This window comes from Hippoglossus hippoglossus, chromosome 6 (genome assembly GCF_009819705.1).
Source record: "Hippoglossus hippoglossus isolate fHipHip1 chromosome 6, fHipHip1.pri, whole genome shotgun sequence".
Taxonomy (NCBI): Eukaryota; Metazoa; Chordata; class Actinopteri; order Pleuronectiformes; family Pleuronectidae; genus Hippoglossus; species Hippoglossus hippoglossus.
The window spans coordinates 21,896,495-21,912,120 of NC_047156.1; the positions used below are offsets into that span (position 1 = coordinate 21,896,495).

At 40.6% G+C, this 15,626-nt stretch overlaps 1 protein-coding gene across 2 annotated transcripts in view; it reads left to right on the forward strand.

Moving 5' to 3' along the window:
• lingo1a (leucine rich repeat and Ig domain containing 1a) overlaps positions 1-15,626 on the forward strand; it is a 128,354-nt gene that overhangs the window by 67,220 nt on the left and 45,508 nt on the right. The window contains exon 3 of one of the 2 annotated variants that reach the window (XM_034588447.1): positions 14,667-14,759. The exons of the other annotated variant lie outside the window; for it this stretch is intronic. The gene's annotated coding sequence lies outside the window, so the exon portion shown is untranslated. The remainder of the gene's footprint in view (positions 1-14,666; positions 14,760-15,626) is intronic. 2 annotated transcript variants of the gene reach the window in all.

Consider the following 15,626-nt stretch of genomic DNA (forward strand, 5'->3'; position numbering starts at 1 on the left):
AAAATAGGTTTAAACTGCTGAACTCTATAATGTGCACATAACCCTGAAAGAGCAGCTGTGTCATCACTGTGCTGTAAAGTGCTTTGAGTGGTCATCAAGACTAGAGAAGCTCTATATAAAAACAGACCATTTACCGTTTTACCATTGTCATCAATCAATGCTCCGTTTGGTGCATAAAAGGAAGAAGAGAAAAAAGAAAGACCTGAGATATAGTTTCTTCAGATATAATCAGGATATTCTCTGATAATCAACACTTAGCTAGGCCTGACTCTCTCTTTTGATATTCTACTCACCATTAAGCCCCGGCGAACCATTTCATAGGTATTCACTTCAACTCATTACTTTACTTTTACCAGGCTATTGTTTTATGACACCTCTTTTATTTCATGAAACTCGCTGCTGATGGCCGGGAATTAGAAGAAACTTTTTTTTCTTCCCGTGACGTTATTATCTTAGGTTTCACTCTGTAAAAATATGAGAAAGATGAAAAAGTTCAAGAGACGAAATTGAGATTGTTTAGGTTAGTGTAGCGTCGTAACACGTCCAGCGAGCTGCGGCTGTCTCCCCATGGACGACCACACATCTCTGCCTTTCAAGGCAGGAGCGTCACAGGAAGTGAAATCGCTGCAGCTCGTCCGTATCAATTGCTCCAAAACGGCCAATTTCCTGTCTCGGATGTGTGTTTTCACATTTTTATCATCCACGCCGTAGTTATCTAGTTGCACTTAGGGCCATCAGTCATCGGCGCGGCGTTGAGAGGAAGCCGATGTGCAGTAAAACTGACGGACGGCCTTCCGCATGACTGAAGATGTATGAGACATACGGGCGAGTTAGTGGGGCTTTTTCATTGTATTTTCAGCGCTGTCGTGAGGTGCCAGCAGGGAAAACAGCCGTGCTTACCGGGCCTCGGCTCGAATAGGGCATTTTTGATGTGGTGTCCCAGTCATAGCTGGAAATAAATATATGTACACACCCACATATCTTCCCTGAGTAATTTAAGAATATTTCAACTGTTGACTCAGGTAAATCTGACAGAATGTAGTCCACACATGAATCGCTCTATTTTCCTGTATACACATACAGACATCTTTAGTTTGTATATATCATGATTGTATTTACACATAGCTTGGATATCAGATGTCAGTGCTGTCATCCAGAGTGTTGTGTTTTCTTCAGCCCCAAATGTAGAATACAATCAATCAAATAGAACGAACAGATAGAATGATTTGACCTATAAGGGTGTAAAACTAAATATGCATTGATTCCAGTGTTTGTCCTGTCATCTACAATTTTATATTTTATGTGCATAGCATTTGGCATCCCCAAATGTAGAATACAGTCAACCAATAGAATGAATACATTTAATAATTTGACTAAAAATGGAGTTCAAAGTGATTTTTAAACAAAACATGCATGCAGCCACTTCACCTCACACATTGTGATAAGTTCTGTTATCACTGTCTGAGGGTTCCTCGTTCCGGATCTCACCAAACTGTTCTGTGCTGTGTCAGTGACACTTCAGAAGCCTTGCTCTCCTCTTTACAATAAGGATTCAGTGTCACTGAAATAACTAGAAACACCTTGTACCCTCACAGATTCACACTTCTCCAACTGACAGAACACTTCATTTGCAGATTACCATAATCCTCTTAATTTGTACATGGAAACATTCACTCAAACAAGGCATGCAGTTTGTATAACAATGATTATAATGAATCAACCAGCAAAATGACAAAAAACCAAATAAATAATATACATACATACAATAGTATATCAATGTATGGCTGCTTAGCTCAGCACGTGTTACTCATTTCTTCTACATCCATGTGAAACATGTCGAGAGCCGCTGCACTGTGCCTTAAGAGTGCAGATCACATATTCTCCTGCACAGGATGACTGTCGTTGTACAGCATCAGAAAATTATTCATCATTTGCATAAGAGCAATGACGGGACACCTCTCAGTGAGCTCTAATGAGAAATGTTCTTGTTCAGTGGCTTGCACTCCACCTTGCATACATAACCCCCTTGACTTGACCTTTTGAGTTGCGAACGTCCCCTTCCACGCAAACCTGCATCCATGTCGTCGGGACGGGACGGGAATGTAAAGTGAGACGTCCTGAGATGCATTGAAACGCTGCTCGGTTTAACGGCTGTGCTTTTTATTTTCTTCTGTTTACAGGTGAGACAATATTCCTGACTTCACAACAGGAAATCTGGGTGTGAATTTCTTAAAGGAAAAGCTCACGTCCACACTGTGTTGGGGAAAATTCGCCTCAGCCCCTCCCTTGCTTTTCATCGCGGTGGTTGAATTTCAAACATGTTGCCCTGTCAATCTCCAGATATATCCGTCGACATCATTAGATGCCCCGACTGTATTTGCCTGATCTGGAATTCATGAATCTCTCCTCAAAGGAAGAGCTGAGTGAAGCAGCCTGTTTATTTTCGGTACCTGCCACATAATTGGTTTCTCCTGCGTTAGGGCAGCGCATGATTCTCTGTCCAATTAGAGACGATTTCCCTGGAGTTGGATCCTTTATTTTTCTCAATACAAGTTGTCAAAAGTAGATAATCATATTCTGGCGTTGTCGAAGGACATCTTTACACCATCAGTCGTAAAATCAAATCAAATACGATAAAATCTTCATTGGTGTTTTTGGAGAAAACATGCAAACTCGGCGTGGGCTCTCGGAACAAAATACTCGACAAGACATGTTTGCCTGGACTAACATTTGAAGAACGCTCTCAAGATCTTCTGACACAGTGGATTTCGACACACTGTGATATGGAAACAAACAGACAGAGGTAGATGTGTTCTTGTGTTTTGATCTGATCTAAAATAGTTTTCTCTGTGCCACAAATGTGCATTTCTTAAATCTGAACAATAAAGAAAAAAAAAACACCTCCTCAAGAACATAAATACACACGTTGAAATACGTGAATCTGCCTTGTAATCCAACGTCTTGTTTTGCTGTTGGTGTTGTATTTCTGTTCTTTGGCATCATGTCAAGGAACTGCATTTCCCTTGTAGCTACAGTCGACTTTAGTAACACTTACTCATAGACCACAACATAATACAGCCAGGAAACACAAACTTTCATGTTGCGCTCTCACTGAGCTCTTGCTTTTTTTTTTACTCTCTTAACTTGCTCGCACACTCTGTTCCCGGGTTTATTAGAGTCACCTGGCTTAAAAAAAACGAACGCAGTCCCACGCAATAAATCTTCAGTGAATCCTACCTTCACAACGGTCAAGACAATACTTTACCCTCTGCGCTCATTTATATAAATGGGGTGATAAAAATATCAGAAACACCAGCATAGCACAGTTCGACTCGACAGCCCCACGAACTGCAGCTTCATAAATCACCCTGAAGTTGCATCGCCGCTGCTCCAAAACAGCACCGAGAGAAACGGGAAAAACATCATAAGCTCCGCAGAAGTTCAGAGGAAGTGTGTGAAGGTTAGCAGCAGCAAACGCACATCTGGAGTTTTAAAAGACTGAACAGGGAAAAAAAAGACAAATAAACACGTTCTTTTGACATTTGAGAGCACCAGAGGTATTTACTCACATTTCGTACAGATGCAGTATTTTTATGTGTTGCTATTTTCTTCATTCAAGACGTGACTATCTGTAGCGGCATTAACATAGCATCTCTCTGGCTTCCCACCCATCCAGCAGAATCAATACAATGCCTGAGGACACATCCGCACATCCTCGTCCTTATATAGCAGAATATTTTTGTGCAGTGGATTTTCTTCTCCTACGAAGTTTCGCAGAAAGTGTGGAGAGTATGTGTTCATTTTAGAAATTAATCTTGAGATAATATTTAATAAGTCTTTAGCTGCAGGTTACTACTTTGTGTTTTACAAAGACTTTGCAGCTGAGAACTGCAATGGAGATAAATGTGATGTTACGACTTTCAAATGAAAACGTCGTTACATCTATTTTATTGCTTGAAGCCGAAGGTTATGGCTATTCTCAGTGGTCATTGGAGCTGTCTAGTTACAAAGTCTAGTTCGTGTCTGTTATTAAATGACCATGGGGATGTTCACTATTAGGAAGACCGCACCTATACTGAGTGTCGTCTCTCTTTGCTCCCAGAACAGCATCAGGTATTTGAGTCCGAAACATGGTGGATTCTGGTCCATGTTGACACGGTTATGGCAGTAAACTGCTGGGAGAGGATGTTCAATTCTGGTCTTGAAATGGTCGACAGCAATACTCAGAGAGGCTGTGGCATTCAACGAGGGGCCCAGAGTGTATTAGTTAAAGCAGAGGCGGGGAACCGTACACGACCCGCCAGATTGTTTGGTCCGGCCCTCGAGGCATTTCATAGATTTAAATAAACTTACGCACGTGACCAAAGATCAGAGCGTGACTAAAATATTCCACACCGGTGTGCATCTGCACCTCTAACATTGAACTGGTCTCTTCCTCACCCCCTCTCCTCTGGGAGTGAGGCCGAGTTTACACTCACACACAGCCCCACCCCCACTCACTCACAACAGGGGCTGCATTCGAATAGTCCATTTTGCTTCGGAATCTACGGAGCCCCTCTGCTGACATTTGGGAATCTGAGGATAAACTTACTTACAGGGGAAAATAGAAGTATAAAACTTTGATTGATTATTCCCCCCCCCCCCCCCCCCCACGCAGTAGGCTACATCTAAATATCTTCCTGTTTCCAGATTCCCAAGGCGCATCCTGTCACCAACATAAAAAAACGGCAGAGTAGGAACTGGACATTTAATTGCGCTTTGTATAATGCACTCGCGTACGAGAATATGGCCCTATGTTCTAATTAATTATTTATTGCAGACGTTTCCATCTCAGTACGTATTAAACTAAAGCCTGTTATAGAGGCTATGTCATGTGATTAGGTGAAAGGTTTCATCTCTCATCCTTAGTATCTCGTGGCCGTGACTTTTCCCAAATGTCACCAGAGGACAGGTGAGAACCTTCCTAACTGAGTGAAATGACCCAGAAGTATTTCAGCGGCCGCCATAATAAGAGCTGTTCAAATTCTCTTAAGGGTGAGACAAGGAGCTTCAATGCCTCACTTATCTCCTTTAGCATAGGAAACGTCGCCCATCCTTTATGAAAGGAAAAGGAGGAAATGCTGTCCCACAATTCTTTGCAGCAGCAACATGTGAAGCCAAACAACGTTGTAATTGCACCTGGACACACCCACGTAAATATAAACACAGAACAGTTTTATTCCTGTGACACGATCCAGAACTAAAATCCTCACATGTTCGTCTGAATTCTGTCCAGTCAGGAGTCACAATAAACAACAAACAGAATGAACTTACAGTTCACAACATCATCATCACAACTAAATACAAATATAAAAGATATCTTCAGATATCTCCTGACTGTGGAATGGACACAATATTAGTTTTTTCTCCACGTATATTCCTCACATTATTATATTCCTGTTTGTTTTATTTTCAATTAAATCTGTTTTGTTGTTTATTTCAGTGAATAAGTGATGATTACATGTTTCCTCTGTATAAACTGAAAACATCTTTTCTCAGGACACAGGTCATTCTGTTTTAAACAGGAAACATCAACTGACAACTGTCAGTGCACGGCCTACAGCACAGAGTACCGTACATTTTGTACGTATCTTCTTTTAAAATCAAGTTTTATTTAAAATAACGTAAGTGTAAATAGAGTCGGATTGTCTCCGCACCGTGGTTCTCCTTTCCTAACTCCTTACAGCTTCTACTTCTCATCTTTCCCTGACCCCAGGAGGTATTCCATCTGGGTCAAGGAATAGTGGTTAGGAAAGGAGATTATTTTGACTTTCCGAACACAGCCTGGGAGAAACAAAGTGAAGCAGAGATGATAGAGGAAAACTCATTCACGCGAATGAGAGGTTAGGTTGTGTCCTCCCTCCACACTGCGCTCACTTTAAACTTTGACTATAAACACCAACACAAGTTATTAGGACCTGAACAGTGCAGAAGTTTACTTTGTGTTTGTTTGAGTTCACAAGACATGTAAACACACACACACACACACACACACACACACACACACAAAAACAAACACACAATCCTACGTGAGATGCTGGAAGACTAACCTAATACAATTCAAACCTAAAAGTTCATGTAAAACCGAACCATTACATCATGTTTACTGAGCTGGTAACATATATTCTAACGAATATTACGGGACTATTACGGTGACAAATGGCGCTGTGAAAATCTTTAGCTGCACCCAAATGAAAAAGTTAGGGGCAACCAATGTAAAAAGTTGGTGTGATTTATGTGTTAGTAATAAACAATAATTTAGTCAGGCCCTTGAATGTTGTGAAAATTAAAATGGCCCTTGATAGAAAAACGGTTCCCCACCCCCGAGCTAAAGGATCAATGTATTGTGCCTTCTGATGTTGTTCTGCCACCACAGTAGTAAAGTGTGTCACAGTGGAAGTCAGCTCTAACCTGTCCGGCCATTCTCATCTGACCTCTCTTCATCAACCAGATATTTCCACCCACAGGACTGATGCTCACTGTGTCACAGAGTGATAGGGTGATATTGCAGAAAGAAAATGTGTTGAGATTTTGAGAATAATGTAATATAATGAGGATAAAGTTGTAATTGAGAACAAAGTAGTATAAATAGTATGGATTTTTGATTCTTATAAAATCCCGACTTTATTCTCGTAAAATTAGGACATCATTTTCAAATTCTCACACTTTTCTTCCACTTTAATTGGCCCTAATATGACTGGATGATCTTTGATTTAATAATTCTGATTAAATAATTCTGCCATTGTGCATGAAAATCTGAGTTTCAAAAATACTTTAAAACAAACCCATCTGGCAGTGACAATCGTGCCACAGTCAAACTTACTGAGATCACATTTTAATCTCCATACTGATGTTTAATGTGGATATTTAACTGAAGCTCCTGAACTGGATCTGCAGGATTTTATGCATTGACAGATCGAATAATTGCATGAATAAGCAGGTGCACTGGTGTTCCTAATAAAATGTATAAACGTTGCTCCTTTCGTCTCCTAACTTGTACTCTGGTGCACTGATATACAGATATACAATATGTTGACTTCACAGATGTCTCGTACAAGATATGTGAGCACATCCCCTCAGTTAAAAATTACAATGTCTCATCCATGACCTCATGTGAGGTATTAAATCTGCCAAGGTGACCAGTGTTTATTCCACCTACAGATCTCAGCATCACGTAAACTTGAAATGAATGCATACGGTCTCTTTTATGGGGATTTCACCATCCTTGTCTCCTCCCTTGGGTCGTAGAATATTTAACAGCCAGTCAACAAACTTGCAGTTGTACATTTAATTCCAGGTGTGTCCCCGTATAATCGACGACTGGCCCTCGAGCAGCAGAGCAGCATTATGAGTGGAAGATGAGTTCCATTACATTCCGATAAGCTGTTCAACGAGCTCTCCAACGTGCGAGGAGGCAATCAAAGAAGTTCTACATTCGTACGCAGTGTAAAGTGAGCTTAAGTGAATATGAGACGCTCCAACAGTTCTCCATCCAATAGAATACATGGTCCGACATGGAACTGCCATACCAGCACCGGCACCAAACTGAGGTATTGGTTTGGTGTGAACATCGGTCTTCTTCACTGAACCCTGCTTAGGATCTCTTGCTGTGTTCTCAGATGGGCTGAGTCGGTCATTATGTCAGGAGATCACCTGGAGTTCAGTGCATGTCTGGAAGCAGCTTTAGTGGCCACTGTCTTTCACCAGACCAACATCTGGCCCACATTGAGATTGTTAATGTTGTAAAAACAGGAATTGAACTGGAATTACGTCATCTGCACCATCAGGTTTATACAAACAACACTTACAAATGTCCTATGAGACAAATTGTGATTTGTGAATATGGGTTATACAAATAAAATGTGATTGATTGATTGATTGATTGAAAAAGCCAATACAGCCGTATATCTAATAGATCCAGCCAATGACATTCGGTTCTCCAGTGCACTTCTGGGGCTCAGTAATTTTTAGCACAAATAGGCACCCAGATCATTACAGAGAGTTAAAACGCTAAAGTAAAAAAGAAGGTTCATTAATGTATGGGAAGGTCAATGTTGCCCAAGAGTTTAACTTGACTTTTGGAAAGTCTTTTCTTCTCAGAACTAAATATCAGTAAGTTTCTCTGCCTTTCAGCTCGACCTACTTTTGACACAGGAAAAAGAAAAATGATAAGAGAAAAATCAGCCCCTCGCACAGTATTTTCCCTTTCTGTCAATATCCACAGAGTTCATTTCAAAAGTAGCCTTGTTTTGCGTTTTTGAAATAAATCTGAGGCAAAATAGGCCCAGATCTCTTGAAGCAAAATGTGTGTTTGTGGAAGATTTCCTCTAATCCCCGCTGCTAAGCGCGAAACAAGAATCCAAGGTCAGCTTTCCAAAGGATGCAGGGGCCATATTTCTATCATGTAAAGGGATTTACTGGGTACAGCTTTGTGGTACATAAGTACTCTGCTACCGTTGTCTCACAGAATGCACACAAATGTATCTGAGCACACTTCCAAAGACCAATACAACACAAAGAAAGGCACATGTCTGAAAGCTACCACCCAGGGATGTAATGCACAGAAAGAACATGCTTCACGAGTGAAGAAAACAAATCTATATTTTCTTGGTTAGTCTTTTGTTTGTTATTGACAAACAAGAGTTGTATGAGTGCCCTGCAGACAATGACTCATCGCAATCCAGTAGAGTGTAGAGGCAGACTAAGTCCTCAAAGTAAAGGTATATACAGTCTGTCCCGTTGTGTGTTCAAACACTGTAATTACCATGAGGTGTTGCCGTGGAAACAGGCTGTGAATTGATGTATACAGGGGTGTTTGCAAATGGAATACGCAGATACACAAAAGCTCGTCCCAATTAGGAGCATAACTGGGATTTGAGGTATTATCTGTGTGAATGTCAACAAACTCATTCACACGCTGCGACAGAAGAAACGCAAACGCATCATTTTTTTTTTTTTTTCATGAGTTTTAATGTTCCTCTAAATTCAAAAGTCCTCCATCAGGGTCTTTCTCAGAAGAACTGACTGTAGGAAAGCAGTGTGCTCTAAGTAAAACAAATCCAAAACAATATATATGTGTCTGTGAGTTTAAATATTACATAATTTGTCTTTTGCATTGCAATGTCAAAGCTTAAGGATCAATCAAATATATGAGTATGAGCTGTTGGATCAAGTTAACAGCAACTTCCTCCTGTGATGATTCAGTCTGATGACATGCGTATTCTTGTAATGACATTCTGCTTTTAAGATTATTGCAAAGCGTCTGCCTCGTGATGACCTCTCATGAAGGTCATCACCCACTGCATGACTAAAGATTATACGGCCGAGCATCATCCAAGGTTAGCTTTTATTGGACGGGACATGGCTGGCAGTGGAAGGAGTACATCAGTAGATGCAGTCCACCTACAAACAGAGAGTTAGAAAGTCAATGGAAGGAATCAAATGTACATTTCAGGGGTTACGATAAAATTAGATAAAACAAACTTAAATTGGGAAAAAATAGATCTAGAAATAGTGTGAATTTACAGCCATGTTTCCAAAGGGTTCCTTTAAATTAGTTTTAGACATTCAAGGTCTAGAGATATCTTAAAATATCTGGATACATTAAATACGATCCGAGCATTTATATAAGTGGTTCATTGTTTATGTTTTCTTTTACCAGCACTTTTATATTCACCATTAATGACCATTTCCACAACATTCTTCTTATTTATCCATGAAATTGATAGCGTACACTCCTCTTGGTAAGTGGTGGTAGTAAGTCGAATGTGATTCACGATTTAAACTGGAGAAACAACAATGTTTTTTTTCATTTGCTTGTGTTTTGTGTTTTCTTGCGTTGCAGTGTGTTCAGCGCTCAGGGCCGCAGTACTTCAGATGATAAACCACAACAAAGAGTAGAAGTCGTGATATGGTTACACAAAACACTCCTCAGTCACTACGAAGACATTTCTCATAACACTGATTCATTCATTTGCCACTTTAGATTAACACGTTGGTGATAATAAGTACAATAGAATAGGTTTTAGACGTACACATTTCTGCTCTTCACACTGCAGGGCTTTAGTTTAGGGAAGACGTGTTCAATCAATGACATTAAATTTCAGAAAGTGTGCATGTACTCTGAGTGGACACTGTATGACAGTAATGTCGATACGAGCCCACCCCCTGAGACGTCTTGATAAACCTGTCTTGACACATGGTTTTCATTATGTTCATTTTGTCTTTGACATGTGGTTGATGCTCTTATCAGGCTTGATTTACAGTAATTGGGAAAGAGGGATTTTAGTGTCTTGTTCAAGGTCGAGGCCACTTTCACTGGACATGGCTATTGATGGACACATGGGCGGCTGTCAATTTGATTTAGCTTATTATGTTTTGGTCACGGGTTGATCTATCTATTTTCTAGGTCACCATACAGTCCGTGCTTGCGATGTCAATTGCGTCCATGATCGTACCCTGTGGATAAGACCATTTTACTCTCTGAAGACATCACTCACATCACAATCCTTTTCTTAAAGGCACAGGGCCCCTACTTCTATCTCAGGGAAAGCCCTGGGACCAGAAATCCCCGTGCCATTCGTCTTCTATGTTCACTCTATTTACCAGTTTCTAGTCGTTTCAGTGAATGAACCTTTTCTATCAGAGAGGGATGTGGCCTGGGAGACACAGGAAGCTGCTGCGCACTCATGATTTGTTGTTTGTCTCGGGCTTTTAGCTGAAGAGGAAGGAAGAGAAGGAGCCTAGTTCCATCAGTACCCACCTGTTCACCACTAACTGCATCGTTTTTTTTATTACACCGAGCAAAGTATTCCTATTTACCTCACCTGATTAATGCAACCCACACCTAAAAAAATCACCAGTATACAAACATAAAAAAACACTATTACCATGTATCTGGTGTGACCTTGTTGCATTTGGCAAAAATGATAGTTTGCCTCACTCGCTCTGGGAAGACACATTCAAACCTGTTGCACTTCAAGTGGCATCTGTATTGGAGTTTTTTTTTGTTGGACTCACTCAAATTAGTTGTAACATTTAAAACTACACAACTACAGGCTCACAGCCCTGCCATGTTACAAATGGGTATTGGTCGTTTTATATTGCCTCTCTGCGCCGACTCTAATTGCAGCACGTCTCACAAACTTTAGCCAATTACACCCGCGCCCTCATTAAATACCTTTGCCAGAACACGTGTTGAACATTGTTTTGCCTGTAATATTTCAGTGAATAGTCAAATTCTGGGTACGAACATTAAGGATGTGGGTCACACAATATTCGGCTAAATGAGGCAGACTTTTCAAAGCATTCATTTCATCAAAGCCGGCCCATAAATCAACCCGTACATCATAATAGGTTATATCATGAACTAATATATTCTGCTCATGCACTCGAAGTGATTTAAAAATGTGGATCTCATGACATTTTTCTAAAGTGTTGAATGTTTCAGTTCTATCAGCCCTGGGTGAATTCATTATTTAACTTTTTTTCCTGCATGATGATCAAAGCTGATGACAGACACTTTTGTCACATATGATGCACGGTGTGAAAAACCAAAACCATCTCTCTCTATGTCTCACTCACTTGCACACACACAGAGAAAGACGAATAAATAACAGCCAGTATTCAGCTCAGCAAGCTTTGCTTATTGTCTCTCGGAGCAGGAGCCCATTTTCTCCAGCCGAGGTAGACAGGTGGGGAAAGAGACAATGATCACAGAGGTATTTCCTCCTCAAGGTCAAGAGTAAAAGCATTACAGAGAAACGGAGAAGTCGAGAAATTGCTTTTTCATCCTCGGTGGCAAACAAATCTCTGACGGAAAATAACAAAAGATGTTTGGGTTTAATGCTCTTTTAAACTTTCTTTATACAAAATTCAATCATAACAAGAGGCGCACGCCAAGGGAAAACATATCAGCACTAAAACATATTTGCCGGAAATAAACTAAATTGTGATAATTCTTGTTATAATTCTTTTGGTTTAAATAGTAGTTCTTTCCCACCCTGGAGATCGGTGAAGCGTGCCAGTGCCGGGGTAAGACAGTAAGCAGACGTTAATTGATACTACCAATTGTGTCTGCTGGCAGTGAAGCGCAGCACATCACAGTGAGCAGCCCATTGGTTCAGTGAGACTAGGTGTCCTGGTATTAGCTTCAGTGAGTTTGATGAGGACAACCAACAATGAGAATGCTACTGATGATGCTAGTCTCAGATCACAGGAGCAATTCATTAGACCCACAGCCAGTGGAAAGCTACACAGCCATTCCCACACTGCCTGTGTGGTCTGCAGTGTGAGAAGGCACGGTGGTCCTCCAGCACTCTTATCAAGTAGACATCATCTAAAGCACCTGCATGGCAAAGATTTATGTTCCTTGTGAGGTCCAGGAGTGTTTAATAGCAGTGTACTGTTAGATTCTTCATCATGGCCACTTTAATGTTGAAGTCAGCCTTCAGTCTCTTGGCTCCTGTTCACTGGGAAACCAATCTAGTAACACAGCCTCACCAACAGCATACGTGAACTAGTTGTCGGACAAATAACTTGCGGTGGTACCAAGTGGCAGTAACTAATGTGTCGCATCTGAGGGAAATAGCATTGATTGTGAAACAGTCATGTACTCCCTATTGAGAGGCGATTTGTTGGGTGTTGTTTTTGCCGAACGTGAGGGATGGTTTCTCGATGCTGGAGGTGCAGGTCAGTGGGTGGGAGGGAGGTTGCTGTAGATGATGTGTGCCACAACAAAGATCAAGCCAAAGGTGCTTTAATGATCTGGAAATTGGATCACTGAAAAAGAGTGAAGGGCAATTAATCATTTGTAAAAGAGAGGCATCAAGGTAATTGCACACCAAAGCCCTCTGAGCACAGCTTCTAATCTTTTCCTCTACCCATGATTACTCGCAGCTCTGAGCATATCACTGTGGGAGGTTGAAAGGCACGTCAGATAATGCCACTATCATGGGAATTACATTAGAACCCTTGAGACTTCAAAATGGGTTCCTTACAACAGCAATTAAGTCGCCTTTTTTTCCCTGAAACGCTTTCATGCCACAACATTGTGCCTATAGCTTAAAAAGTGAAGTGCTAAGTAGGACTCAAGGGGCCGTGCAAAATGTCACTGCAGGGGTCACCTTTAGACCGTCCTGTAGCGCAAAGGCTAGTTTTAAAAAACTGAATGTGCTCTGATCTCTGGGAAGTGGACATTTAGTTCAGAGTTGTTTTGAGATTGGCACATCTGTGAAAGGCTTCAGGAGACACATTTGTTTGGAATCTGCATTACAGAATGGGACAGCTTGATGTTCAAAATTCAACTAAATTCAAACTGGCATGCATAATGGCCAGTTAATTGAATTACTAGTTCAATAAAGCACTTTTGATGCTCAGGTATCACTCTCAATGTTAATAATTCCACTTCTCCATTCTATTAATAGTTCCACTTTGTTGAAGTCCTGCTGCATATAATGTGTACACTGGAATAACAAACTACCTCGAATTGAAAAGTGCACTCCGTATCTCTCACGTCCCCTGTTTCAATGCCATTTAGATGTGTCACAACACTTGAAGGGAGGTTTTAATATTAAGCAATTCACACAGTCACAAATAAAAGCACAAGGTCTTCTTTTGATTCTGGCGTAGCAGTCCCTAACAACAAATTCACTCAATAATTTTAATGAAATAGATGGTACCAATATTTATGAATCGGTCAACAAGTTTCATAACTAAGGAGAGTTTAAACCTTCATGATGCTCACAGCGGAAGAGAGGGAAAAAAACACACAAAGTGCTGCTTTTGAAAAATTGCAATCTGGAACTATTCAAAAGCAATTTGAATTATAAACAATGTCGATTAGGCAGCAAATGCATCCAGACGACCAAGAGTCCCCCATCATCCCCATTCAATGACATTCATGTTTCAAATGGCACATAATTATCCAGCCTAAATAAACAATAAGGAATCCACTTAGTTAGGGGCCGGAAATCGAGCAAAAGCACAAGACTGAGATGAATGTTAAAAGTGGTGTACTTTGGATTTCTTCATCAAGCACTTGGCATGAAGCTTTGTATTTGATCCAAATATTTGTATTTAATCCCAAACAAATACAGTTTCAGTAAACAGCAACTACATTTTATGGATTGTTTTTTTCAGGCTACCATTGCGGTTTCATCCTTACAGGTCTTTATGACCATTAAGGGACAAGTAGTTCTCCAACCAGGGGTTAGGGTTAGAAGAGAGAAACAGATGGGAAATGACTTGTAACAAAGGTAACAATCAGACGCCAACTTAGACACAACGTGTGCCTTGATCCCCACTATTTACAAAGAGAAACACAGAAGACATTTTGCTAAAAAGTGCTGACAGTACAAGAGTTAAATTTATTTAGTAACATTTCTGCAAAAAAATGTCTGGAATATTGACTACACCAATAAAAAAAACAACTCCTCCAACTTTTTGATACTTACACTTATAGTCACGAATGACAGAATATTTTGGCCCTTGGCTTGGATCATGTTATTCCCATACCCCTGTACCTGTTTTCCCCCAAGGCTGTAGGTGGGTGGGCCACCTTCTGCATGGATTCCCAAAGATGTCCTTCAACTGAAGCATGTTTTCTGCTTGTGTCACTGGTGTTTCAGCTGTCCACTTTGCATCCTGATCTTGTGGTGATGCCTGCACATCTGACTTGACCTCTGAACATCATCTAACCCTGCACTTGTTGAAACAACCTGGTAAGTGTGATCGCTTTGATTTTTCTCAGCCTTTCCTCGGCCTATTTCACTGACCTGGGTATGTTGCTTCCGACAGTGCCTGAGGAATTGTACCATTTAAACATGGTATTGGTTTTTCCTCAATCAATGGTACATCCTCTTCCTGGTCTTGGCGCTGGAATTCTTCTCTTCTTCTACTTGTATTTCGGGTTGTTGAGCTGTTGTGATTAATCTGCTTATAATAGTGAAGCTTTTTCTGATTCCCTTTTCCTGATTCTGCAAATAGGTTGTGAAATGGGCAGTCTTGTACCACTTGGATATTCTAATGTAGCTGGTGATCAATTCCCTGTTGTGGTGGGAGGTATGGTATTGTGAACACTACCATACCTCCCACCACATGCTGTGTTGAACAGGTTGTGATTGATTCATCCATACATGTTTCCCAAGTTGAGCCAGACAACTGATTTTGACACCAATTTTGTGGTGGAGGAGACCTCTGCTGATCGTTTGGCCCCCAATATAAACCTCCTCAACAGTAAGCACCAAGGTATCCTAAATGGGAGAATGTGAACGCTTTTAATAGTAATATTCTTACATTTCAACTGTTTGTTAAACTTACATTGTGTGTAACATTTACAAACACTATTAATTTGGCCTTTGATAGGAAGAAGCAGCATAACAAGATGCCTTTTGGTCAGGTTTGCCAGTTTGACAACAGAATCCAGTGTCTTCCGGGCGATGTAAAACTCTATGAAAGGGTGATTTTCCCTGTATTTTGGTGAAGGAATATAATCACATAGCAATAATAATTGTATTTTTAGAGGAAAAACAATAGATAGCACTGCTGTAAGGCCACACAGCATGTGTCATTGTACACACTTTGCTGAA